The sequence below is a fragment of the Chiloscyllium plagiosum genome, unplaced genomic scaffold (genome assembly GCF_037043375.1).
Source record: "Chiloscyllium plagiosum isolate Xiang-an unplaced genomic scaffold, Cpla_swu_hap1 HiC_scaffold_24, whole genome shotgun sequence".
NCBI classification, from domain to species: Eukaryota; Metazoa; Chordata; class Chondrichthyes; order Orectolobiformes; family Hemiscylliidae; genus Chiloscyllium; species Chiloscyllium plagiosum.
Window position 1 is genome coordinate 55779627 of NW_028270162.1, and position 27933 is coordinate 55807559.

At 47.8% G+C, this 27933-nt stretch overlaps 17 non-coding genes across 17 annotated transcripts; all 17 read right to left on the reverse strand.

The window, feature by feature from the left end:
* Positions 1 to 1157: 1157 nt before the first annotated feature.
* trnal-uaa (transfer RNA leucine (anticodon UAA)) lies at positions 1158 to 1277 on the reverse strand. Its single transcript has 2 exons — positions 1240 to 1277; positions 1158 to 1203 (listed from the first exon to the last, which is right to left on the reverse strand). It is a non-coding gene; the product is annotated as a tRNA-Leu (tRNA).
* A 1349-nt stretch (positions 1278 to 2626) lies between these two features.
* On the reverse strand, positions 2627 to 2745 carry trnal-uaa (transfer RNA leucine (anticodon UAA)). Its single transcript has 2 exons — positions 2708 to 2745; positions 2627 to 2671 (listed from the first exon to the last, which is right to left on the reverse strand). It is a non-coding gene; the product is annotated as a tRNA-Leu (tRNA).
* A 4183-nt stretch (positions 2746 to 6928) lies between these two features.
* Positions 6929 to 7048, reverse strand: trnal-caa (transfer RNA leucine (anticodon CAA)). Its single transcript has 2 exons — positions 7011 to 7048; positions 6929 to 6974 (listed from the first exon to the last, which is right to left on the reverse strand). It is a non-coding gene; the product is annotated as a tRNA-Leu (tRNA).
* Positions 7049 to 9697: 2649 nt separating this feature from the next.
* trnal-caa (transfer RNA leucine (anticodon CAA)) lies at positions 9698 to 9817 on the reverse strand. Its single transcript has 2 exons — positions 9780 to 9817; positions 9698 to 9743 (listed from the first exon to the last, which is right to left on the reverse strand). It is a non-coding gene; the product is annotated as a tRNA-Leu (tRNA).
* A 1814-nt stretch (positions 9818 to 11631) lies between these two features.
* On the reverse strand, positions 11632 to 11751 carry trnal-caa (transfer RNA leucine (anticodon CAA)). The gene is made up of 2 exons: positions 11714 to 11751; positions 11632 to 11677 (listed from the first exon to the last, which is right to left on the reverse strand). It is a non-coding gene; the product is annotated as a tRNA-Leu (tRNA).
* Positions 11752 to 12468: 717 nt separating this feature from the next.
* On the reverse strand, positions 12469 to 12588 carry trnal-uaa (transfer RNA leucine (anticodon UAA)). Its single transcript has 2 exons — positions 12551 to 12588; positions 12469 to 12514 (listed from the first exon to the last, which is right to left on the reverse strand). It is a non-coding gene; the product is annotated as a tRNA-Leu (tRNA).
* A 1363-nt stretch (positions 12589 to 13951) lies between these two features.
* Positions 13952 to 14071, reverse strand: trnal-caa (transfer RNA leucine (anticodon CAA)). The gene is made up of 2 exons: positions 14034 to 14071; positions 13952 to 13997 (listed from the first exon to the last, which is right to left on the reverse strand). It is a non-coding gene; the product is annotated as a tRNA-Leu (tRNA).
* A 721-nt stretch (positions 14072 to 14792) lies between these two features.
* trnal-uaa (transfer RNA leucine (anticodon UAA)) lies at positions 14793 to 14912 on the reverse strand. The gene is made up of 2 exons: positions 14875 to 14912; positions 14793 to 14827 (listed from the first exon to the last, which is right to left on the reverse strand). It is a non-coding gene; the product is annotated as a tRNA-Leu (tRNA).
* A 988-nt stretch (positions 14913 to 15900) lies between these two features.
* trnal-caa (transfer RNA leucine (anticodon CAA)) lies at positions 15901 to 16020 on the reverse strand. Its single transcript has 2 exons — positions 15983 to 16020; positions 15901 to 15946 (listed from the first exon to the last, which is right to left on the reverse strand). It is a non-coding gene; the product is annotated as a tRNA-Leu (tRNA).
* Positions 16021 to 17822: 1802 nt separating this feature from the next.
* trnal-caa (transfer RNA leucine (anticodon CAA)) lies at positions 17823 to 17942 on the reverse strand. The gene is made up of 2 exons: positions 17905 to 17942; positions 17823 to 17868 (listed from the first exon to the last, which is right to left on the reverse strand). It is a non-coding gene; the product is annotated as a tRNA-Leu (tRNA).
* A 1824-nt stretch (positions 17943 to 19766) lies between these two features.
* On the reverse strand, positions 19767 to 19886 carry trnal-caa (transfer RNA leucine (anticodon CAA)). Its single transcript has 2 exons — positions 19849 to 19886; positions 19767 to 19812 (listed from the first exon to the last, which is right to left on the reverse strand). It is a non-coding gene; the product is annotated as a tRNA-Leu (tRNA).
* A 719-nt stretch (positions 19887 to 20605) lies between these two features.
* trnal-caa (transfer RNA leucine (anticodon CAA)) lies at positions 20606 to 20725 on the reverse strand. The gene is made up of 2 exons: positions 20688 to 20725; positions 20606 to 20651 (listed from the first exon to the last, which is right to left on the reverse strand). It is a non-coding gene; the product is annotated as a tRNA-Leu (tRNA).
* Positions 20726 to 22547: 1822 nt separating this feature from the next.
* Positions 22548 to 22667, reverse strand: trnal-caa (transfer RNA leucine (anticodon CAA)). Its single transcript has 2 exons — positions 22630 to 22667; positions 22548 to 22593 (listed from the first exon to the last, which is right to left on the reverse strand). It is a non-coding gene; the product is annotated as a tRNA-Leu (tRNA).
* Positions 22668 to 23386: 719 nt separating this feature from the next.
* Positions 23387 to 23506, reverse strand: trnal-uaa (transfer RNA leucine (anticodon UAA)). Its single transcript has 2 exons — positions 23469 to 23506; positions 23387 to 23432 (listed from the first exon to the last, which is right to left on the reverse strand). It is a non-coding gene; the product is annotated as a tRNA-Leu (tRNA).
* A 1363-nt stretch (positions 23507 to 24869) lies between these two features.
* Positions 24870 to 24989, reverse strand: trnal-caa (transfer RNA leucine (anticodon CAA)). The gene is made up of 2 exons: positions 24952 to 24989; positions 24870 to 24915 (listed from the first exon to the last, which is right to left on the reverse strand). It is a non-coding gene; the product is annotated as a tRNA-Leu (tRNA).
* A 721-nt stretch (positions 24990 to 25710) lies between these two features.
* Positions 25711 to 25830, reverse strand: trnal-uaa (transfer RNA leucine (anticodon UAA)). The gene is made up of 2 exons: positions 25793 to 25830; positions 25711 to 25756 (listed from the first exon to the last, which is right to left on the reverse strand). It is a non-coding gene; the product is annotated as a tRNA-Leu (tRNA).
* A 1828-nt stretch (positions 25831 to 27658) lies between these two features.
* On the reverse strand, positions 27659 to 27778 carry trnal-caa (transfer RNA leucine (anticodon CAA)). Its single transcript has 2 exons — positions 27741 to 27778; positions 27659 to 27704 (listed from the first exon to the last, which is right to left on the reverse strand). It is a non-coding gene; the product is annotated as a tRNA-Leu (tRNA).
* Between the last annotated feature and the right edge of the window lie 155 nt (positions 27779 to 27933).

The following is a 27933-nucleotide window of genomic DNA, read 5'->3' on the forward strand; positions in this document are numbered from 1 at the left end:
CACACACACTCTATCTGTCTCTCACACCCACACACAAACACACTCTCTCCCTCTCACACACACATATTCTCCCTCTTTCTGTCTCTCTCACACACACTCTCTCTCTCACATGCACATACTCTCTCACACACTCACTATCACACACACACTGTCACTCTCTCACACACACTCACTCTCTCACATGACACACTCACGCTCTCTCACTCTCTCTCACACACACATACTCTTTCTGTCTCACACACACACAAACACACTCACACAAAAACACACTCTCTCACGCACACACACAAAAATTCTCTCTTTCTCTCTCTCACACATACACACACACTCTCTCTCTCACACACGCGCTTTCTCTCTCTCTCACACACACACTCTTTCTGTCTCACACACACACACACACACTCTCTCTCACACAAACCCACACTCTCACACACACACTCTCTCACACAAACACACACTCTCTCTCACACACACACTCTCTCTCACACACACTAACAAATTCTTCCTCTCTCTCTCACACAAACACACACACTCTCTCACATGCACACATACACTCTCTCTCCCTCACACACACTCTTTCTCACACACACGCACTCTCTCTCTCTCTCTCACACACACACACACCCTCTCTCTCACACACATGCACTCTCTCTCACACACATACTCTCTCTCTCTCACAAACACACACTCTCTCTCACACACACATGCTCTCTCTCTCTATCCACACATATACACTCTCTCACAGACACACTCTCTCTCTCACACACAAACACATGTAGACATACACACTCTCTCTCACAAACACACACTCTCTCTCACACACACGCACTCTCTCTCTCACACAAACCCACACTCTCACACACACACTCTCTCACACAAACACACACTCTCTCTCACATACACACTCTCTCTCTCACACACAAGCACACTCTCTCACACACATAAAAATTCACCCTCTCTCTGTCACAAACACACTCACTCACATAAACGCTCCCTCTCTCACACAATATTGCTGCAAATGCCTCAGCCTTATCTTTTAAACCGAGGGGTTGGATTCTTCCATCTTTGTGAAGGGGGAGTGACTCCTCTCCAAGAAGCTGTGAAATTTGGGGGCAGTGTGTGGGTGTGGGAAGGTTTGTTTGGGGAAAAGGGGAGAATGTCAGGAGTGGGATTTGAACCCACGCCCCTAGGAAGGGACCAGAATTCACAAGCCCAGATGCAGAGCAAGGACTAACATTCCTTAAGTCTGGCGCCTTAGACCACTCGGCCATCCTGACAAGCTGCTGCAGATGCCCTTCCAGATGTCTTTCTCACTCTGTACAATTAGTCACCTTGCTCTTGTGCAGACACAAAATGCAATTCCGCATTTCTGCAGCTCCCTTGCATTCACACTCAGCAACAATCCCTCATACACAGTCTCACTCTCGCACACACACACACACACACTCACTCTCTCACATGCACATGCACACACACACTCTATCTGTCTCTCACACCCACACACAAACACACTCTCTCCCTCTCACACACACATATTCTCCCTCTTTCTGTCTCTCTCACACACACTCTCTCTCTCACATGCACATACTCTCTCACACACTCACTATCACACACACACTGTCACTCTCTCACACACACTCACTCTCTCACATGACACACTCACGCTCTCTCACTCTCTCTCACACACACATACTCTTTCTGTCTCACACACACACAAACACACTCACACAAAAACACACTCTCTCACGCACACACACAAAAATTCTCTCTTTCTCTCTCTCACACATACACACACACTCTCTCTCTCACACACGCGCTTTCTCTCTCTCTCACACACACACTCTTTCTGTCTCACACACACACACACACACTCTCTCTCACACAAACCCACACTCTCACACACACACTCTCTCACACAAACACACACTCTCTCTCACACACACACTCTCTCTCACACACACTAACAAATTCTTCCTCTCTCTCTCACACAAACACACACACTCTCTCACATGCACACATACACTCTCTCTCCCTCACACACACTCTTTCTCACACACACGCACTCTCTCTCTCTCTCTCACACACACACACACCCTCTCTCTCACACACATGCACTCTCTCTCACACACATACTCTCTCTCTCTCACAAACACACACTCTCTCTCACACACACATGCTCTCTCTCTCTATCCACACATATACACTCTCTCACAGACACACTCTCTCTCTCACACACAAACACATTTAGACATACACACTCTCTCTCACAAACACACACTCTCTCTCACACACACGCACTCTCTCTCTCACACAAACCCACACTCTCACACACACACTCTCACACACAAACACACACTCTCTCTCACACACACACTCTCTCTCTCACACACAAGCACACTCTCTCACACACATAAAAATTCACCCTCTCTCTGTCACAAACACACTCACTCACATAAACGCTCCCTCTCTCACACAATATTGCTGCAAATGCCTCAGCCTTATCTTTTAAACCGAGGGGTTGGATTCTTCCATCTTTGTGAAGGGGGAGTGACTCCTCTCCAAGAAGCTGTGAAATTTGGGGGCAGTGTGTGGGTGTGGGAAGGTTTGTTTGGGGAAAAGGGGAGAATGTCAGGAGTGGGATTTGAACCCACGCCCTTGAAAGGGACCAGAATTCACAAGCCCAGATGCAGAGCAAGGACTAACATTCCTTAAGTCTGGCGCCTTAGACCACTCGGCCATCCTGACAAGCTGCTGCAGATGCCCTTCCAGATGTCTTTCTCACTCTGTACAATTAGTCACCTTGCTCTTGTGCAGACACAAAATGCAATTCCGCATTTCTGCAGCTCCCTTGCATTCACACTCAGCAACAATCCCTCATACACAGTCTCACTCTCGCACACACACACACACACACACTCACTCTCTCACATGCACATGCACACACACACTCTATCTGTCTCTCACACCCACACACAAACACACTCTCTCCCTCTCACACACACATATTCTCCCTCTTTCTGTCTCTCTCACACACACTCTCTCTCTCACATGCACATACTCTCTCACACACTCACTATCACACACACTGTCACTCTCTCACACACACTCACTCTCTCACATGACACACTCACGCTCTCTCACTCTCTCTCACACACACATACTCTTTCTGTCTCACACACACACAAACACACACAAAAACACACTCTCTCACGCACACACACAAAAATTCTCTCTTTCTCTCTCTCACACATACACACACACTCTCTCTCTCACACACGCGCTTTCTCTCTCTCTCACACACACACTCTTTCTGTCTCACACACACACACACACACTCTCTCTCACACAAACCCACACTCTCACACACACACTCTCTCACACAAACACACACTCTCTCTCACACACACACTCTCTCTCACACACACTAACAAATTCTTCCTCTCTCTCTCACACAAACACACACACTCTCTCACATGCACACATACACTCTCTCTCCCTCACACACACTCTTTCTCACACACACGCACTCTCTCTCTCTCTCTCACACACACACACACCCTCTCTCTCACACACATGCACTCTCTCTCACACACATACTCTCTCTCTCTCACAAACACACACTCTCTCTCACACACACATGCTCTCTCTCTCTATCCACACATATACACTCTCTCACAGACACACTCTCTCTCTCACACACAAACACATGTAGACATACACACTCTCTCTCACAAACACACACTCTCTCTCACACACACGCACTCTCTCTCTCACACAAACCCACACTCTCACACACACACTCTCTCACACAAACACACACTCTCTCTCACACACACACTCTCTCTCACACACACTAACAAATTCTTCCTCTCTCTCTCACACAAACACACACACTCTCTCACATGCACACATACACTCTCTCTCCCTCACACACACTCTTTCTCACACACACGCACTCTCTCTCTCTCTCTCACACACACACACACCCTCTCTCTCACACACATGCTCTCTCTCTCACACACATACTCTCTCTCTCTCACAAACACACACTCTCTCTCACACACACATGCTCTCTCTCTCTATCCACACATATACACTCTCTCACAGACACACTCTCTCTCTCACACACAAACACATGTGGACATACACACTCTCTCTCACAAACACACACTCTCTCTCACACACACGCACTCTCTCTCTCACACACACACCCAAACACTCACATGCACACACAATCTCTCTCACACACATATACACTCTCTCTCACATGCACACACACTCACACACTCTCTATCTGTCTCTCACACCCACACACAAACACACTCTCTCTCACATACACACACACACGCACTCTCTCTCACAGACACACTCTCTCTCACACACATTCTCTCTCACACACATTCTCTCTCACACACACTGTCATACACAGACACACAGACACACACTCTCTCTCACACACAGACTCATGCTCTCTCTGTCTCTCTCGCACAGACACATACAAATTCACTCTCTCTCACACACATATACACACCCTATCTCTCTCTCTCACACACACACTCTCTCTCACACTCACACATACACTTTATCTCTCTCACACACACACACACACACACTCTCACAAACACACTCTATCTCTCCCATATACACACACTCTCTCACACACAAACTCACACACACACTCTCTCACACACATAATACTCTCTCTCACACACACACACTCTCCCTCCCTCTCTCACACACACTCTCTCTCTCACACACAAGCACACTCTCTCACACACATAAAAATTCACCCTCTCTCTGTCACAAACACACTCACTCACATAAACGCTCCCTCTCTCACACAATATTGCTGCAAATGCCTCAGCCTTATCTTTTAAACCGAGGGGTTGGATTCTTCCATCTTTGTGAAGGGGGAGTGACTCCTCTCCAAGAAGCTGTGAAATTTGGGGGCATTGTGTGGGTGTGGGAAGGTTTGTTTGAGGAAAAGTGGAGAATGTCAGGAGTGGGATTTGAACACACGCCCCTAGGAAGGGACCAGAATTCACAAGCCCAGATGCAGAGGAAGGACTAACACTCCTTGAGTCTGGCGCCTTAGACCACTCGGCCATCCTGACAAGCTGCTGCAGATGCCCTTCCAGATGTCTTTCTCACTCTGTACAATTAGTCACCTTGCTCTTGTGCAGACACAAAATGCAATTCCGCATTTCTGCAGCTCCCTTGCATTCACACTCAGCAACAATCCCTCATACACAGTCTCACTATCGCACACACACACACACACACACACACACTCACTCTCTCACATGCACATGCACACACACACTCTCTATCTGTCTCTCACACCCACACACAAACACACTCTCTCCCTCTCACACACACATATTCTCCCTCTTTCTGTCTCTCTCACACACACTCTCTCTCTCACATGCACATACTCTCTCACACACTCACTATCACACACACACTGTCACTCTCTCACACACACTCACTCTCTCACATGACACACTCACGCTCTCTCACTCTCTCTCACACACACACATACTCTTTCTGTCTCACACACACACAAACACACTCACACAAAAACACACTCTCTCACGCACACACACAAAAATTCTCTCTTTCTCTCTCTCACACATACACACACACTCTCTCTCTCACACACGCGCTTTCTCTCTCTCTCACACACACACTCTTTCTGTCTCACACACACACACACACTCTCTCTCACACAAACCCACACTCTCACACACACTCTCTCACACAAACACACACTCTCTCTCACACATACACTCTCTCTCACACACACTAACAAATTCTTCCTCTCTCTCTCACACAAACACACACACTCTCTCACATGCACACATACACTCCCTCTCCCTCACACACACTCTTTCTCACACACACGCACTCTCTCTCTCTCTCTCACACACACACACCCTCTCTCTCACACACATGCACTCTCTCTCACACACATACTCTCTCTCTCTCACAAACACACACTCTCTCTCACACACACATGCTCTCTCTCTCTATCCACACATATACACTCTCTCACAGACACACTCTCTCTCTCACACACAAACACATGTAGACATACACACTCTCTCTCACAAACACACACTCTCTCTCACACACACGCACTCTCTCTCTCACACACACACCCAAACACTCACATGCACACACAATCTCTCTCACACACATATACACTCTCTCTCACATGCACACACACTCACACACTCTCTATCTGTCTCTCACACCCACACACAAACACACTCTCTCTCACATACACACACACACACACTCTCTCTCACAGACACACTCTCTCTCACACACATTCTGTCTCACACACATTCTCTCTCACACACACTGTCATACACAGACACAGACACACACTCTCTCTCACACACAGACTCATGCTCTCTCTGTCTCTCTCGCACAGACACATACAAATTCACTCTCTCTCACACACATATACACACCCTATCTCTCTCTCTCACACACACACTCTCTCTCACACTCACACATACACTTTATTTCTCTCACACACGCACACACACACTCTCACAAACACACTCTATCTCTCCCATATACACACACTCTCTCACACACACACTCTCTCACACAGATAATACTCTCTCTCACACACACACACTCTCCCTCCCTCTCACACACACACTCTCTCTCTCACACAGAAGCACACTCTCTCACACACATAAAAATTCACCCTCTCTCTGTCACAAACACACTCACTCACATAAACGCTCCTTCTCTCACACAATATTGCTGCAAATGCCTCAGCCTTATCTTTTAAACCGAGGGGTTGGATTCTTCCATCTTTGTGAAGGGGGAGTGACTCCTCTCCAAGAAGCTGTGGAATTTTGGGGCATTGTGTGGGTGTGGGAAGGTTTGTTTGGGGAAAAGTGGAGAATGTCAGGAGTGGGATTTGAACCCACGCCCCTAGGAAGGGACCAGAATTCACAAGCCCAGATGCAGAGCAAGGACTAACACTCCTTGAGTCTGGCGCCTTAGACCACTCGGCCATCCTGACAAGCTGCTGCAGATGCCCTTCCAGATGTCTTTCTCACTCTGTACAATTAGTCACCTTGCTCTTGTGCAGACACAAAATGCAATTCCGCATTTCTGCAGCTCCCTTGCATTCACACTCAGCAACAATCCCTCATACACAGTCTCACTCTCGCACACACACACACACACACACTCACTCTCTCACATGCACATGCACACACACACTCTATCTGTCTCTCACACCCACACACAAACACACTCTCTCCCTCTCACACACACATATTCTCCCTCTTTCTGTCTCTCTCACACACACTCTCTCTCTCACATGCACATACTCTCTCACACACTCACTATCACACACACACTGTCACTCTCTCACACACACTCACTCTCTCACATGACACACTCACGCTCTCTCACTCTCTCTCACACACACATACTCTTTCTGTCTCACACACACACAAACACACTCACACAAAAACACACTCTCTCACGCACACACACAAAAATTCTCTCTTTCTCTCTCTCACACATACACACACACTCTCTCTCTCACACACGCGCTTTCTCTCTCTCTCACACACACACTCTTTCTGTCTCACACACACACACACACACTCTCTCTCACACAAACCCACACTCTCACACACACACTCTCTCACACAAACACACACTCTCTCTCACACACACACTCTCTCTCACACACACTAACAAATTCTTCCTCTCTCTCTCACACAAACACACACACTCTCTCACATGCACACATACACTCTCTCTCCCTCACACACACTCTTTCTCACACACACGCACTCTCTCTCTCTCTCACACACACACACACCCTCTCTCTCACACACATGCACTCTCTCTCACACACATACTCTCTCTCTCTCACAAACACACACTCTCTCTCACACACACATGCTCTCTCTCTCTATCCACACATATACACTCTCTCACAGACACACTCTCTCTCTCACACACAAACACATGTAGACATACACACTCTCTCTCACAAACACACACTCTCTCTCACACACACGCACTCTCTCTCTCACACACACACCCAAACACTCACATGCACACACAATCTCTCTCACACACATATACACTCTCTCTCACATGCACACACACTCACACACTCTCTATCTGTCTCTCACACCCACACACAAACACACTCTCTCTCACATACACACACACACGCACTCTCTCTCACAGACACACTCTCTCTCACACACATTCTCTCTCACACACACTGTCATACACAGACACACAGACACACACTCTCTCTCACACACAGACTCATGCTCTCTCTGTCTCTCTCGCACAGACACATACAAATTCACTCTCTCTCACACACATATACACACCCTATCTCTCTCTCTCACACACACACTCTCTCTCACACTCACACATACACTTTATCTCTCTCACACACGCACACACACACTCTCACAAACACACTCTATCTCTCCCATATACACACACTCTCTCACACACAAACTCACACTCACACTCTCTCACACACATAATACTCTCTCTCACACACACACACTCTCCCTCCCTCTCACACACACACTCTCTCTCTCACACACAAGCACACTCTCTCACACACATAAAAATTCACCCTCTCTCTGTCACAAACACACTCACTCACATAAACGCTCCCTCTCTCACACAATATTGCTGCAAATGCCTCAGCCTTATCTTTTAAACCGAGGGGTTGGATTCTTCCATCTTTGTGAAGGGGGAGTGACTCCTCTCGAATAAGCTGTGAAATTTGGGGGCATTGTGTGGGTGTGGGAAGGTTTGTTTGAGGAAAAGTGGAGAATGTCAGGAGTGGGATTGGAACCCACGCCCCTATGAAGGGACCAGAATTCACAAGCCCAGATGCAGAGCAAGGACTAACACTCCTTGAGTCTGGCGCCTTAGACCACTCGGCCATTCTGACAAGCTGCTGCAGATGCCCTTCCAGATGTCTTTCTCACTCTGTACATTTAGTCACCTTGCTCTTGTGCAGACACAAAATGCAATTCCGCATTTCTGCAGCTCCCTTGCATTCACACTCAGCAACAATCCCTCATAGACACCCACTCTCTCTCACACACACACACTCTCTCTCTCTCACACACCCTCTCACACACACTGACACACACACTCCCTCTCACACACACACACACACTCTCTCACACAGACCCTCTCACACACTCTCTCACACACACTCTCTCTCTCACACAAACCCACACTCTCACACACACACTCTCTCACACAAACACACACTCTCTCTTACACACACACTCTCTCTCACACACACGCTCTTTCTCACACACACTAACAAATTCTTCCTCTCTCTCTCACACACAAACACACATACACTCTCTCACACACACACACACTCTCTCACATGCGCACACTCTCTCTCTCACACACAAGCACACTCTCTCACACACATAAAAATTAGCCCTCTCTCTGTCACAAACACACTCACTCACATAAACGCTCCCTCTCTCACACGCTCACACAAAATTGTTGCAAATGCCTCAGCCTTATCTTTGAAACCGAGGGGTTGGATTCTTCCATCTTTGTGAAGGGGGAGTGACTCCTCTCCAAGAAGCTGTGAAATTTGGGGGCAGTGTGTGGGTGTGGGAAGGTTTGTTTGGGGAAAAGGGGAGAATGTCAGGAGTGGCATTTGAACCCACGCCCCTAGGAAGGGACCAGAATTCACAAGCCCAGATGCAGAGCAAGGACTAACACTCCTTGAGTCTGGCGCCTTAGACCACTCGGCCATCCTGACAAGCTGCTGCAGATACCCTTCCAGATGTCTTTCTCACTCTGTACAATTAGTCACCTTGCTCTTGTGCAGACACAAAATGCAATTCCGCATTTCTGCAGCTCCCTTGCATTCACACTCAGCAACAATCCCTCATACACAGTCTCACTCTCGCACACACACACTCACTCTCTCACATGCACATGCACACACACACTCTATCTGTCTCTCACACCCACACACAAACACACTCTCTCCCTCTCACACACACATATTCTCCCTCTTTCTGTCTCTCTCACACACACTCTCTCTCTCACATGCACATACTCTCTCACACACTCACTATCACACACACACTGTCACTCTCTCACACACACTCACTCTCTCACATGACACACTCACGCTCTCTCACTCTCTCTCACACACACATACTCTTTCTGTCTCACACACACACAAACACACTCACACAAAAACACACTCTCTCACGCACACACACAAAAATTCTCTCTTTCTCTCTCTCACACATACACACACACTCTCTCTCTCACACACGCGCTTTCTCTCTCTCTCACACACACACTCTTTCTGTCTCACACACACACACACACTCTCTCTCACACAAACCCACACTCTCACACACACACTCTCTCACACAAACACACACTCTCTCTCACACACACACTCTCTCTCACACACACTAACAAATTCTTCCTCTCTCTCTCACACAAACACACACACTCTCTCACATGCACACATACACTCTCTCTCCCTCACACACACTCTTTCTCACACACACGCACTCTCTCTCTCTCTCTCACACACACACACACCCTCTCTCTCACACACATGCACTCTCTCTCACACACATACTCTCTCTCTCTCACAAACACACACTCTCTCTCACACACACATGCTCTCTCTCTCTATCCACACATATACACTCTCTCACAGACACACTCTCTCTCTCACACACAAACACATGTAGACATACACACTCTCTCTCACAAACACACACTCTCTCTCACACACACGCACTCTCTCTCTCACACACACACCCAAACACTCACATGCACACACAATCTCTCTCACACACATATACACTCTCTCTCACATGCACACACACTCACACACTCTCTATCTGTCTCTCACACCCACACACAAACACACTCTCTCTCACATACACACACACACGCACTCTCTCTCACAGACACACTCTCTCTCACACACATTCTCTCTCACACACATTCTCTCTCACACACACTGTCATACACAGACACACAGACACACACTCTCTCTCACACACAGACTCATGCTCTCTCTGTCTCTCTCGCACAGACACATACAAATTCACTCTCTCTCACACACATATACACACCCTATCTCTCTCTCTCTCACACACACACTCTCTCTCACACTCACACATACACTTTATCTCTCTCACACACACACACACACACTCTCACAAACACACTCTATCTCTCCCATATACACACATTCTCTCACACACAAACTCACACACACACTCTCTCACACACATAATACTCTCTCTCACACACACACACTCTCCCTCCCTCTCACACACACACTCTCTCTCTCACACACAAGCACACTCTCTCACACACATAAAAATTCACCCTCTCTCTGTCACAAACACACTCACTCACATAAACGCTCCCTCTCTCACACAATATTGCTGCAAATGCCTCAGCCTTATCTTTTAAACCGAGGGGTTGGATTCTTCCATCTTTGTGAAGGGGGAGTGACTCCTCTCCAAGAAGCTATGAAATTTGGGGGCATTGTGTGGGTGTGGGAAGGTTTGTTTGAGGAAAAGTGGAGAATGTCAGGAGTGGGATTTGAACCCACGCCCCTAGGAAGAGACCAGAATTCACAAGCCCAGATGCAGAGCAAGGACTAACACTCCTTGAGTCTGGCGCCTTAGACCACTCGGCCATCCTGACAAGCTGCTGCAGATGCTCTTCCAGATGTCTTTCTCACTCTGTACAATTAGTCACCTTGCTCTTGTGCAGACACAAAATGCAATTCCGCATTTCTGCAGCTCCCTTGCATTCACACTCAGCAACAATCCCTCATAGACACCCACTCTCTCTCACACACACACTCTCTCTCTCTCACACACCCTCTAACACACACACACACACACACTCCCTCTCACACACACACACACACTCTCTCACACAGACCCTCTCACACACTCTCTCACACACACTCTCTCTCTCACACAAACCCACACTCTCACACACACACTCACACAAACACACACTCTCTCTTACACACACACTCTCTCTCACACACACGCTCTTTCTCACACACACTAACAAATTCTTCCTCTCTCTCTCACACACAAACACACATACACTCTCTCACACACACACACACTCTCTCACATGCACACACTCTCTCTCTCACACACAAGCACACTCTCTCACACACATAAAAATTAGCCCTCTCTCTGTCACAAACACACTCACTCACATAAACGCTCCCTCTCTCACACGCTCACACAAAATTGTTGCAAATGCCTCAGCCTTATCTTTGAAACGGAGGGGTTGGATTCTTCCATCTTTGTGAAGGGGGAGTGACTCCTCTCCAAGAAGCTGTGAAATTTGGGGGCAGTGTGTGGGTGTGGGAAGGTTTGTTTGGGGAAAAGGGGAGAATGTCAGGAGTGGGATTTGAACCCACGCCCCTAGAAAGGGACCAGAATTCACAAGCCCAGATGCAGAGCAAGGACTAACATTCCTTAAGTCTGGCGCCTTAGACCACTCGGCCATCCTGACAAGCTGCTGCAGTTGCCCTTCCAGATGTCTTTCTCACTCTGTACAATTAGTCACCTTGCTCTTGTGCAGACACAAAATGCAATTCCGCATTTCTGCAGCTCCCTTGCATTCACACTCAGCAACAATCCCTCATACACAGTCTCACTCTCGCACACACACACACACACACACTCACTCTCTCACATGCACATGCACACACACACTCTATCTGTCTCTCACACCCACACACAAACACACTCTCTCCCTCTCACACACACATATTCTCCCTCTTTCTGTCTCTCTCACACACACTCTCTCTCTCACATGCACATACTCTCTCACACACTCACTATCACACACACACTGTCACTCTCTCACACACACTCACTCTCTCACATGACACACTCACGCTCTCTCACTCTCTCTCACACACACATACTCTTTCTGTCTCACACACACACAAACACACTCACACAAAAACACACTCTCTCACGCACACACACAAAAATTCTCTCTTTCTCTCTCTCACAAATACACACACACTCTCTCTCTCACACACGTGCTTTCTCTCTCTCTCACACACACACTCTTTCTGTCTCACACACACACACACTCTCTCTCACACAAACCCACACTCTCACACACACACTCTCTCACACAAACACACACTCTCTCTCACACACACTCTCTCTCACACACACTAACAAATTCTTCCTCTCTCTCACACAAACACACACACTCTCTCACATGCACACATACACTCTCTCTCCCTCACACACACTCTTTCTCACACACACGCACTCTCTCTCTCTCTCTCACACACACACACACCCTCTCTCTCACACACATGCACTCTCTCTCACACACATACTCTCTCTCTCTCACAAACACACACTCTCTCTCACACACACACACACATATACACACCCTATCTCTCTCTCTCACACACACACTCTCTCTCACACTCACACATACACTTTATCTCTCTCACACACACACACACTCTCACAAACACACTCTATCTCTCCCACATACACACACTCTCTCACACACAAACTCACACACACACTCTCTCACACACATAATACTCTCTCTCACACACACACACTCTCCCTCCCTCTCACACACACACTCTCTCTCTCACACACAAGCACACTCTCTCACACACATAAAAATTCACCCTCTCTCTGTCACAAACGCACTCACTCACATAAACGCTCCCTCTCTCACACAATATTGCTGCAAATGCCTCAGCCTTATCTTTGAAACCGAGGGGTTGGATTCTTCCATCTTTGTGAAGGGGGAGTGACTCCTCTCCAAGAAGCTGTGAAATTTGGGGGCATTGTGTGGGTGTGGGAAGGTTTGTTTGAGGAAAAGTGGAGAATGTCAGGAGTGGGATTTGGACCCACGCCCCTAGGAAGGGACCAGAATTCACAAGCCCAGATGCAGAGCAAGGACTAACACTCCTTGAGTCTGGCGCCTTAGACCACTCGGCCATCCTGACAAGCTGCTGCAGATGCCCTTCCAGATGTCTTTCTCACTCTGTACAATTAGTCACCTTGCTCTTGTGCAGACACAAAATGCAATTCCGCATTTCTGCAGCTCCCTTGCATTCACACTCAGCAACAATCCCTCATAGACACCCACTCTCTCTCACACACACACACTCTCTCTCTCACACACCCTCTCACACACACTGACACACACACTCCCTCTCACACACACACACACACACTCTCACACAGACCCTCTCACACACTCTCTCACACACACTCTCTCTCTCACACAAACCCACACTCTCACACACACACTCTCTCACACAAACACACACTCTCTCTTACACACACATTCTCTCTCACACACACGCTCTTTCTCACACACACTAACAAATTCTTCCTCTCTCTCTCACACACAAACACACAAACACTCTCTCACACACACACACACTCTCTCACATGCACACACTCTCTCTCTCACACACATGCACACTCTCTCACACACATAAAAATTAGCCCTCTCTCTGTCACAAACACACTCACTCACATAAACGCTCCCTCTCTCACACGCTCACACAAAATTGTTGCAAATGCCTCAGCCTTATCTTTGAAACGGAGGGGTTGGATTCTTCCATCTTTGTGAAGGGGGAGTGACTCCTCTCCAAGAAGCTGTGAAATTTGGGGGCAGTGTGTGGGTGTGGGAAGGTTTGTTTGGGGAAAAGGGGAGAATGCCAGGAGTGGGATTTGAACCCACGCCCCAAGAAAGGGACCAGAATTCACAAGCCCAGATGCAAAGCAAAGACTAACATTCCTTAAGTCTGGCGCCTTAGACCACTCAGCCATCCTGACAAGCTGCTGCAGATGCCCTTCCAGATGTCTTTCTCACTCTGTACAATTAGTCACCTTGCTCTTGTGCAGACACAAAATGCAATTCCGCATTTCTGCAGCTCCCTTGCATTCACACTCAGCAACAATCCCTCATACACAGTCTCACTCTCGCACGCACACAAACACACACTCTCTCTCACACACACGCACTCTCTCTCTCACACACACACCCAAACACTCACATGCACACACAATCTCTCTCACACACATATACACTCTCTCTCACATGCACACACACTCACACACTCTCTATCTGTCTCTCACACCCACACACAAACACACTCTCTCTCACATACACACACACACGCACTCTCTCTCACAGACACACTCTCTCTCACACACATTCTCTCTCACACACATTCTCTCTCACACACACTGTCATACACAGACACACAGACACACACTCTCTCTCACACACAGACTCATGCTCTCTCTGTCTCTCTCGCACAGACACATACAAATTCACTCTCTCTCACACACATATACACACCCTATCTCTCTCTCTCACACACACACTCTCTCTCACACTCACACATACACTTTATCTCTCTCACACACACACACACACTCTCACAAACACACTCTATCTCTCCCATATACACACACTCTCTCACACACAAACTCACACACACACTCTCTCACACACATAATACTCTCTCTCACACACACACACTCTCCCTCCCTCTCACACACACACTCTCTCTCTCACACACAAGCACACTCTCTCACACACATAAAAATTCACCCTCTCTCTGTCACAAACACACTCACTCACATAAACGCTCCCTCTCTCACACAATATTGCTGCAAATGCCTCAGCCTTATCTTTTAAACCGAGGGGTTGGATTCTTCCATCTTTGTGAAGGGGGAGTGACTCCTCTCCAAGAAGCTGTGAAATTTGGGGGCAGTGTGTGGGTGTGGGAAGGTTTGTTTGGGGAAAAGGGGAGAATGCCAGGAGTGGGATTTGAACCCACGCCCCTAGAAAGGGACCAGAATTCACAAGCCCAGATGCAGAGCAAGGACTAACACTCCTTGAGTCTGGCGCCTTAGACCACTCGGCCATCCTGACAAGCTGCTGCAGATGCCCTTCCAGATGTCTTTCTCACTCTGTACAATTAGTCACCTTGCTCTTGTGCAGACACAAAATGCAATTCCGCATTTCTGCAGCTCCCTTGCATTCACACTCAGCAACAATCCCTCATACACAGTCTCACTCTCGCACACACACACACACACACACACTCACTCTCTCACATGCACATGCACACACACACTCTCTATCTGTCTCTCACACCCACACACAAACACACTCTCTCCCTCTCACACACACATATTCTCCCTCTTTCTGTCTCTCTCACACACACTCTCTCTCTCACATGCACATACTCTCTCACACACTCACTATCACACACACACTGTCACTCTCTCACACACACTCACTCTCTCACATGACACACTCACGCTCTCTCACTCTCTCTCACACACACACATACTCTTTCTGTCTCACACACACACAAACACACTCACACAAAAACACACTCTCTCACGCACACACACAAAAATTCTCTCTTTCTCTCTCTCACACATACACACACACTCTCTCTCTCACACACGCGCTTTCTCTCTCTCTCACACACACACTCTTTCTGTCTCACACACACACACACTCTCTCTCACACAAACCCACACTCTCACACACGCTCTCTCACACAAACACACACTCTCTCTCACACACACACTCTCTCTCACACACACTAACAAATTCTTCCTCTCTCTCTCACACAAACACACACACTCTCTCACATGCACACATACACTCCCTCTCCCTCACACACACTCTTTCTCACACACACGCACTCTCTCTCTCTCTCTCACACACACACACCCTCTCTCTCACACACATACTCTCTCTCTCTCACAAACACACACTCTCTCTCACACACACATGCTCTCTCTCTCTATCCACACATATACACTCTCTCACAGACACACTCTCTCTCTCACACACAAACACATGTGGACATACACACTCTCTCTCACAAACACACACTCTCTCTCACACACACGCACTCTCTCTCTCACACACACACCCAAACACTCACATGCACACACAATCTCTCTCACACACATATACACTCTCTCTCACATGCACACACACTCACACACTCTCTATCTGTCTCTCACACCCACACACAAACACACTCTCTCTCACATACACACACACACGCACTCTCTCTCACAGACACACTCTCTCTCACACACATTCTCTCTCACACACATTCTCTCTCACACACACTGTCATACACAGACACAAAGACACACACTCTCTCTCACACACAGACTCATGCTCTCTCTGTCTCTCTCGCACAGACACATACAAATTCACTCTCTCTCACACACATATACACACCCTATCTCTCTCTCTCACACACACACTCTCTCTCACACTCACACATACACTTTATCTCTCTCACACACGCACACACACACTCTCACAAACACACTCTATCTCTCCCATATACACACACTCTCTCACACACAAACTCACACACACACTCTCTCACACACATAATACTCTCTCTCACACACACACACTCTCCCTCCCTCTCACACACACACTCTCTCTCTCACACAGAAGCACACTCTCTCACACACATAAAAATTCACCCTCTCTCTGTCACAAACACACTCACTCACATAAACGCTCCCTCTCTCACACAATATTGCTGCAAATGCCTCAGCCTTATCTTTTAAACCGAGGGGTTGGATTCTTCCATCTTTGTGAAGGGGGAGTGACTCCTCTCCAAGAAGCTGTGAAATTTGGGGGCATTGTGTGGGTGTGGGAAGGTTTGTTTGAGGAAAAGTGGAGAATGTCAGGAGTGGGATCTGAACCCACGCCCCTAGGAAGGGACCAGAATTCACAAGCCCAGATGCAGAGCAAGGACTAACACTCCTTGAGTCTGGCGCCTTAGACCACTCGGCCATCCTGACAAGCTGCTGCAGATGCCCTTCCAGATGTCTTTCTCACTCTGTACAATTAGTCACCTTGCTCTTGTGCAGACACAAAATGCAATTCCGCATTTCTGCAGCTCCCTTGCATTCACACTCAGCAACAATCCCTCATACACAGTCTCACTCTCGCACACACACACACACACACACACTCACTCTCTCACATGCACATGCACACACACACTCTCTATCTGTCTCTCACACCCACACACAAACACACTCTCTCCCTCTCACACACACATATTCTCCCTCTTTCTGTCTCTCTCACACACACTCTCTCTCTCTCACATGCACATACTCTCTCACACACTCACTATCACACACACACTGTCACTCTCTCACACACACTCACTCTCTCACATGACACACTCACGCTCTCTCACTCTCTCTCACACACACACATACTCTTTCTGTCTCACACACACACAAACACACTCACACAAAAACACACTCTCTCACGCACACACACAAAAATTCTCTCTTTCTCTCTCTCACACATACACACACACTCTCTCTCTCACACACGCGCTTTCTCTCTCTCTCACACACACACTCTTTCTGTCTCACACACACACACACTCTCTCTCACACAAACCCACACTCTCACACACACTCTCTCACACAAACACACACTCTCTCTCACACACACACTCTCTCTCACACACACTAACAAATTCTTCCTCTCTCTCTCACACAAACACACACACTCTCTCACATGCACACATACACTCCCTCTCCCTCACACACACTCTTTCTCACACACACGCACTCTCTCTCTCTCTCTCACACACACACACCCTCTCTCTCACACACATGCACTCTCTCTCACACACATACTCTCTCTCTCTCACAAACACACACTCTCTCTCACACACACATGCTCTCTCTCTCTATCCACACATATACACTCTCTCACAGACACACTCTCTCTCTCACACACAAACACATGTAGACATACACACTCTCTCTCACAAACACACACTCTCTCTCACACACACGCACTCTCTCTCTCACACACACACCCAAACACTCACATGCACACACAATCTCTCTCACACACATATACACTCTCTCTCACATGCACACACACTCACACACTCTCTATCTGTCTCTCACACCCACACACAAACACACTCTCTCTCACATACACACACACACGCACTCTCTCTCACAGACACACTCTCTCTCACACACATTCTCTCTCACACACATTCTCTCTCACACACACTGTCATACACAGACACAAAGACACACACTCTCTCTCACACACAGACTCATGCTCTCTCTGTCTCTCTCGCACAGACACATACAAATTCACTCTCTCTCACACACATATACACACCCTATCTCTCTCTCTCACACACACACTCTCTCTCACACTCACACATACACTTTATCTCTCTCACACACGCACACACACACTCTCACAAACACACTCTATCTCTCCCATATACACACACTCTCTCACACACAAACTCACACACACACTCTCTCACACACATAATACTCTCTCTCACACACACACACTCTCCCTCCCTCTCACACACACACTCTCTCTCTCACACAGAAGCACACTCTCTCACACACATAAAAATTCACCCTCTCTCTGTCACAAACACACTCACTCACATAAACGCTCCCTCTCTCACACAATATTGCTGCAAATGCCTCAGCCTTATCTTTTAAACCGAGGGGTTGGATTCTTCCATCTTTGTGAAGGGGGAGTGACTCCTCTCCAAGAAGCTGTGAAATTTGGGGGCATTGTGTGGGTGTGGGAAGGTTTGTTTGAGGAAAAGTGGAGAATGTCAGGAGTGGGATCTGAACCCACGCCCCTAGGAAGGGACCAGAATTCACAAGCCCAGATGCAGAGCAAGGACTAACACTCCTTGAGTCTGGCGCCTTAGACCACTCGGCCATCCTGACAAGCTGCTGCAGATGCTCTTCCAGATGTCTTTCTCACTCTGTACAATTAGTCACCTTGCTCTTGTGCAGACACAAAATGCAATTCCGCATTTCTGCAGCTCCCTTGCATTCACACTCAGCAACAATCCCTCATAGACACCCACTCTCTCTCACACACACACACTCTCTCTCTCTCACACACCCTCTAACACACACACACACACACACTCCCTCTCACACACACACACACACTCTCTCACACAGACCCTCTCACACACTCTCTCACACACACTCTCTCTCTCACACAAACCCACACTCTCACACACACACTCACACAAACACACACTCTCTCTTACACACACACTCTCTCTCACACACACGCTCTTTCTCACACACACTAACAAATTCTTCCTCTCTCTCTCACACACAAACACACATACACTCTCTCACACACACACACACTCTCTCACATGCACACACTCTCTCTCTCACACACAAGCACACTCTCTCACACACATAAAAATTAGCCCTCTCTCTGTCACAAACACACTCACTCACATAAACGCTCCCTCTCTCACACGCTCACACAAAATTGTTGCAAATGCCTCAGCCTTATCTTTGAAACGGAGGGGTTGGATTCTTCCATCTTTGTGAAGGGGGAGTGACTCCTCTCCAAGAAGCTGTGAAATTTGGGGGCATTGTGTGGGTGTGGGAAGGTTTGTTTGAGGAAAAGTGGAGAATGTCAGGAGTGGGATCTGAACCCACGCCCCTAGGAAGGGACCAGAATTCACAAGCCCAGATGCAGAGCAAGGACTAACACTCCTTGAGTCTGGCGCCTTAGACCACTCGGCCATCCTGACAAGCTGCTGCAGATGCCCTTCCAGATGTCTTTCTCACTCTGTACAATTAGTCACCTTGCTCTTGTGCAGACACAAAATGCAATTCCGCATTTCTGCAGCTCCCTTGCATTCACACTCAGCAACAATCCCTCATACACAGTCTCACTCTCGCACACACACACACACACACACACTCACTCTCTCACATGCACATGCACACACACACTCTCTATCTGTCTCTCACACCCACACACAAACACACTCTCTCCCTCTCACACACACATATTCTCCCTCTTTCTGTCTCTCTCACACACACTCTCTCTCTCACATGCACATACTCTCTCACACACTCACTATCACACACACACTGTCACTCTCTCACACACACTCACTCTCTCACATGACACACTCACGCTCTCTCACTCTCTCTCACACACACACATACTCTTTCTGTCTCACACACACACAAACACACTCACACAAAAACACACTCTCTCACGCACACACACAAAAATTCTCTCTTTCTCTCTCTCACACATACACACACACTCTCTCTCTCACACACGTGCTTTCTCTCTCTCTCACACACACACTCTTTCTGTCTCACACACACACACACTCTCTCTCACACAAACCCACACTCTCACACACACTCTCTCACACAAACACACACTCTCTCTCACACACACACTCTCTCTCACACACACTAACAAATTCTTCCTCTCTCTCTCACACAAACACACACACTCTCTCACATGCACACATACACTCCCTCTCCCTCACACACACTCTTTCTCACACACACGCACTCTCTCTCTCTCTCTCACACACACACACCCTCTCTCTCACACACATGCACTCTCTCTCACACACATACTCTCTCTCTCTCACAAACACACACTCTCTCTCACACACACATGCTCTCTCTCTCTATCCACACATATACACTCTCTCACAGACACACTCTCTCTCTCACACACAAACACATGTAGACATACACACTCTCTCTCACAAACACACACTCTCTCTCACACACACGCACTCTCTCTCTCACACACACACCCAAACACTCACATGCACACACAATCTCTCTCACACACATATACACTCTCTCTCACATGCACACACACTCACACACTCTCTATCTGTCTCTCACACCCACACACAAACACACTCTCTCTCACATACACACACACACGCACTCTCTCTCACAGACACACTCTCTCTCACACACATTCTCTCTCACACACATTCTCTCTCACACACACTGTCATACACAGACACAAAGACACACACTCTCTCTCACACACAGACTCATGCTCTCTCTGTCTCTCTCGCACAGACACATACAAATTCACTCTCTCTCACACACATATACACACCCTATCTCTCTCTCTCACACACACACTCTCTCTCACACTCACACATACACTTTATCTCTCTCACACACGCACACACACACTCTCACAAACACACTCTATCTCTCCCATATACACACACTCTCTCACACACAAACTCACACACACACTCTCTCACACACATAATACTCTCTCTCACACACACACACTCTCCCTCCCTCTCACACACACACTCTCTCTCTCACACAGAAGCACACTCTCTCACACACATAAAAATTCACCCTCTCTCTGTCACAAACACACTCACTCACATAAACGCTCCCTCTCTCACACAATATTGCTGCAAATGCCTCAGCCTTATCTTTTAAACCGAGGGGTTGGATTCTTCCATCTTTGTGAAGGGGGAGTGACTCCTCTCCAAGAAGCTGTGAAATTTGGGGGCATTGTGTGGGTGTGGGAAGGTTTGTTTGAGGAAAAGTGGAGAATGTCAGGAGTGGGATCTGAACCCACGCCCCTAGGAAGGGACCAGAATTCACAAGCCCAGATGCAGAGCAAGGACTAACACTCCTTGAGTCTGGCGCCTTAGACCACTCGGCCATCCTGACAAGCTGCTGCAGATGCTCTTCCAGATGTCTTTCTCACTCTGTACAATTAGTCACCTTGCTCTTGTGCAGACACAAAATGCAATTCCGCATTTCTGCAGCTCCCTTGCATTCACACTCAGCAACAATCCCTCATAGACACCCACTCTCTCTCACACACACACACTCTCTCTCTCTCACACACCCTCTAACACACACACACACACACACTCCCTCTCACACACACACACACACTCTCTCACACAGACCCTCTCACACACTCTCTCACACACACTCTCTCTCTCACACAAACCCACACTCTCACACACACACTCACACAAACACACACTCTCTCTTACACACACACTCTCTCTCACACACACGCTCTTTCTCACACACACTAACAAATTCTTCCTCTCTCTCTCACACACAAACACACATACACTCTCTCACACACACACACACTCTCTCACATGCACACACTCTCTCTCTCACACACAAGCACACTCTCTCACACACATAAAAATTAGCCCTCTCTCTGTCACAAACACACTCACTCACATAAACGCTCCCTCTCTCACACGCTCACACAAAATTGTTGCAAATGCCTCAGCCTTATCTTTGAAACGGAGGGGTTGGATTCTTCCATCTTTGTGAAGGGGGAGTGACTCCTCTCCAAGAAGCTGTGAAATTTGGGGGCAGTGTGTGGGTGTGGGAAGGTTTGTTTGGGGAAAAGGGGAGAATGTCAGGAGTGGGATTTGAACCCACGCCCCTAGAAAGGGACCAGAATTCACAAGCCCAGATGCAGAGCAAGGACTAACATTCCTTAAGTCTGGCGCCTTAGACCACTCGGCCATCCTGACAAGCTGCTGCAGTTGCCCTTCCAGATGTCTTTCTCACTCTGTACAATTAGTCACCTTGCTCTTGTGCAGACACAAAATGCAATTCCGCATTTCTGCAGCTCCCTTGCATTCACACTCAGCAACAATCCCTCATACACAGTCTCACTCTCGCACACACACACACACACACACTCACTCTCTCACATGCACATGCACACACACACTCTATCTGTCTCTCACACCCACACACAAACACACTCTCTCCCTCTCACACACACATATTCTCCCTCTTTCTGTCTCTCTCACACACACTCTCTCTCTCACATGCACATACTCTCTCACACACTCACTATCACACACACACTGTCACTCTCTCACACACACTCACTCTCTCACATGACACACTCACGCTCTCTCACTCTCTCTCACACACACATACTCTTTCTGTCTCACACACACACAAACACACTCACACAAAAACACACTCTCTCACGCACACACACAAAAATTCTCTCTTTCTCTCTCTCACAAATACACACACACTCTCTCTCTCACACACGTGCTTTCTCTCTCTCTCACACACACACTCTTTCTGTCTCACACACACACACACTCTCTCTCACACAAACCCACACTCTCACACACACACTCTCTCACACAAACACACACTCTCTCTCACACACACTCTCTCTCACACACACTAACAAATTCTTCCTCTCTCTCACACAAACACACACACTCTCTCACATGCACACATACACTCTCTCTCCCTCACACACACTCTTTCTCACACACACGCACTCTCTCTCTCTCTCTCACACACACACACACCCTCTCTCTCACACACATGCACTCTCTCTCACACACATACTCTCTCTCTCTCACAAACACACACTCTCTCTCACACACACACACACATATACACACCCTATCTCTCTCTCTCACACACACACTCTCTCTCACACTCACACATACACTTTATCTCTCTCACACACACACACACTCTCACAAACACACTCTATCTCTCCCACATACACACACTCTCTCACACACAAACTCACACACACACTCTCTCACACACATAATACTCTCTCTCACACACACACACTCTCCCTCCCTCTCACACACACACTCTCTCTCTCACACACAAGCACACTCTCTCACACACATAAAAATTCACCCTCTCTCTGTCACAAACGCACTCACTCACATAAACGCTCCCTCTCTCACACAATATTGCTGCAAATGCCTCAGCCTTATCTTTGAAACCGAGGGGTTGGATTCTTCCATCTTTGTGAAGGGGGAGTGACTCCTCTCCAAGAAGCTGTGAAATTTGGGGGCATTGTGTGGGTGTGGGAAGGTTTGTTTGAGGAAAAGTGGAGAATGTCAGGAGTGGGATTTGGACCCACGCCCCTAGGAAGGGACCAGAATTCACAAGCCCAGATGCAGAGCAAGGACTAACACTCCTTGAGTCTGGCGCCTTAGACCACTCGGCCATCCTGACAAGCTGCTGCAGATGCCCTTCCAGATGTCTTTCTCACTCTGTACAATTAGTCACCTTGCTCTTGTGCAGACACAAAATGCAATTCCGCATTTCTGCAGCTCCCTTGCATTCACACTCAGCAACAATCCCTCATAGACACCCACTCTCTCTCACACACACACACTCTCTCTCTCACACACCCTCTCACACACACTGACACACACACTCCCTCTCACACACACACACACACACTCTCACACAGACCCTCTCACACACTCTCTCACACACACTCTCTCTCTCACACAAACCCACACTCTCACACACACACTCTCTCACACAAACACACACTCTCTCTTACACACACATTCTCTCTCACACACACGCTCTTTCTCACACACACTAACAAATTCTTCCTCTCTCTCTCACACACAAACACACAAACACTCTCTCACACACACACACACTCTCTCACATGCACACACTCTCTCTCTCACACACATGCACACTCTCTCACACACATAAAAATTAGCCCTCTCTCTGTCACAAACACACTCACTCACATAAACGCTCCCTCTCTCACACGCTCACACAAAATTATTGCAAATGCCTCAGCCTTATCTTTGAAACGGAGGGGTTGGATTCTTCCATCTTTGTGAAGGGGGAGTGACTCCTCTCCAAGAAGCTGTGAAATTTGGGGGCAGTGTGTGGGTGTGGGAAGGTTTGTTTGGGGAAAAGGGGAGAATGCCAGGAGTGGGATTTGAACCCACGCCCCTAGAAAGGGACCAGAATTCACAAGCCCAGATGCAAAGCAAAGACTAACATTCCTTAAGTCTGGCGCCTTAGACCACTCAGCCATCCTGACAAGCTGCTGCAGATGCCCTTCCAGATGTCTTTCTCACTCTGTACAATTAGTCACCTTGCTCTTGTGCAGACACAAAATGCAATTCCGCATTTCTGCAGCTCCCTTGCATTCACACTCAGCAACAATCCCTCATACACAGTCTCACTCTCGCACGCACACAAACACACACTCACTCTCTCACATGCACATGCACACACACACTCTATCTGTGTCTCACACCCACACACAAACACACTCTCTCCCTCTCACACACACATATTCTCCCTCTTTCTGTCTCTCTCACACACACTCTCTCTCTCACATGCACATACTCTCTCACACACTCACTATCACACACACACTGTCACTCTCTCACACACACTCACTCTCTCACATGACACACTCACGCTCTCTCACTCTCTCTCACACACACACATACTCTTTCTGTCTCACACACACACAAACACACTCACACAAAAACACACTCTCTCACGCACACACACAAAAATTCTCTCTTTCTCTCTCTCACACATACACACACACTCTCTCTCTCACACACGCGCTTTCTCTCTCTCTCACACACACACTCTTTCTGTCTCACACACTCTCTCTCACACAAACCCACACTCTCACACACACACTCTCTCACACAAACACACACTCTCTCTCACACACACACTCTCTCTCACACACACTAACAAATTCTTCCTCTCTCTCTCACACAAACACACACACTCTCTCACATGCACACATACACTCTCTCTCCCTCACACACACTCTTTCTCACACACACGCACTCTTTCTCACACACACGCACTCTCTCTCTCTCTCACACACACACACACCCTCTCTCTCACACACATGCACTCTCTCTCACACACATACTCTCTCTCTCTCACAAACACACACTCTCTCTCACACACACATGCTCTCTCTCTCTATCCACACATATACACTCTCTCACAGACACACTCTCTCTCTCACACACAAACACATGTAGACATACACACTCTCTCTCACAAACACACACTCTCTCTCACACACACGCACTCTCTCTCTCACACACACACCCAAACACTCACATGCACACACAATCTCTCTCACACACATATACACTCTCTCTCACATGCACACACACTCACACACTCTCTATCTGTCTCTCACACCCACACACAAACACACTCTCTCTCACATACACACACACACGCACTCTCTCTCACAGACACACTCTCTCTCACACACATTCTCTCTCACACACATTCTCTCTCACACACACTGTCATACACAGACACACAGACACACACTCTCTCTCACACACAGACTCATGCTCTCTCTGTCTCTCTCGCACAGACACATACAAATTCACTCTCTCTCACACACATATACACACCCTATCTCTCTCTCTCACACACACACTCTCTCTCACACTCACACATACACTTTATCTCTCTCACACACACACACACACTCTCACAAACACACTCTATCTCTCCCATATACACACACTCTCTCACACACAAACTCACACACACACTCTCTCACACACATAATACTCTCTCTCACACACACACACTCTCCCTCCCTCTCACACACACACTCTCTCTCTCACACACAAGCACACTCTCTCACACACATAAAAATTCACCCTCTCTCTGTCACAAACACACTCACTCACATAAACGCTCCCTCTCTCACACAATATTGCTGCAAATGCCTCAGCCTTATCTTTTAAACCGAGGGGTTGGATTCTTCCATCTTTGTGAAGGGGGAGTGACTCCTCTCCAAGAAGCTGTGAAATTTGGGGGCATTGTGTGGGTGTGGGAAGGTTTGTTTGAGGAAAAGTGGAGAATGTCAGGAGTGGGATTTGAACCCACGCCCCTAGGAAAGGACCAGAATTCATAAGCCCAGATGCAGAGCAAGGACTAACACTCCTTGAGTCTGGCGCCTTAGACCACTCGGCCATCCTGACAAGCTGCTGCAGATGCCCTTCCAGATGTCTTTCTCACTCTGTACAATTAGTCACCTTGCTCTTGTGCAGACACAAAATGCAATTCCGCATTTCTGCAGCTCCCTTGCATTCACACTCAGCAACAATCCCTCATACACAGTCTCACTCTCGCACAC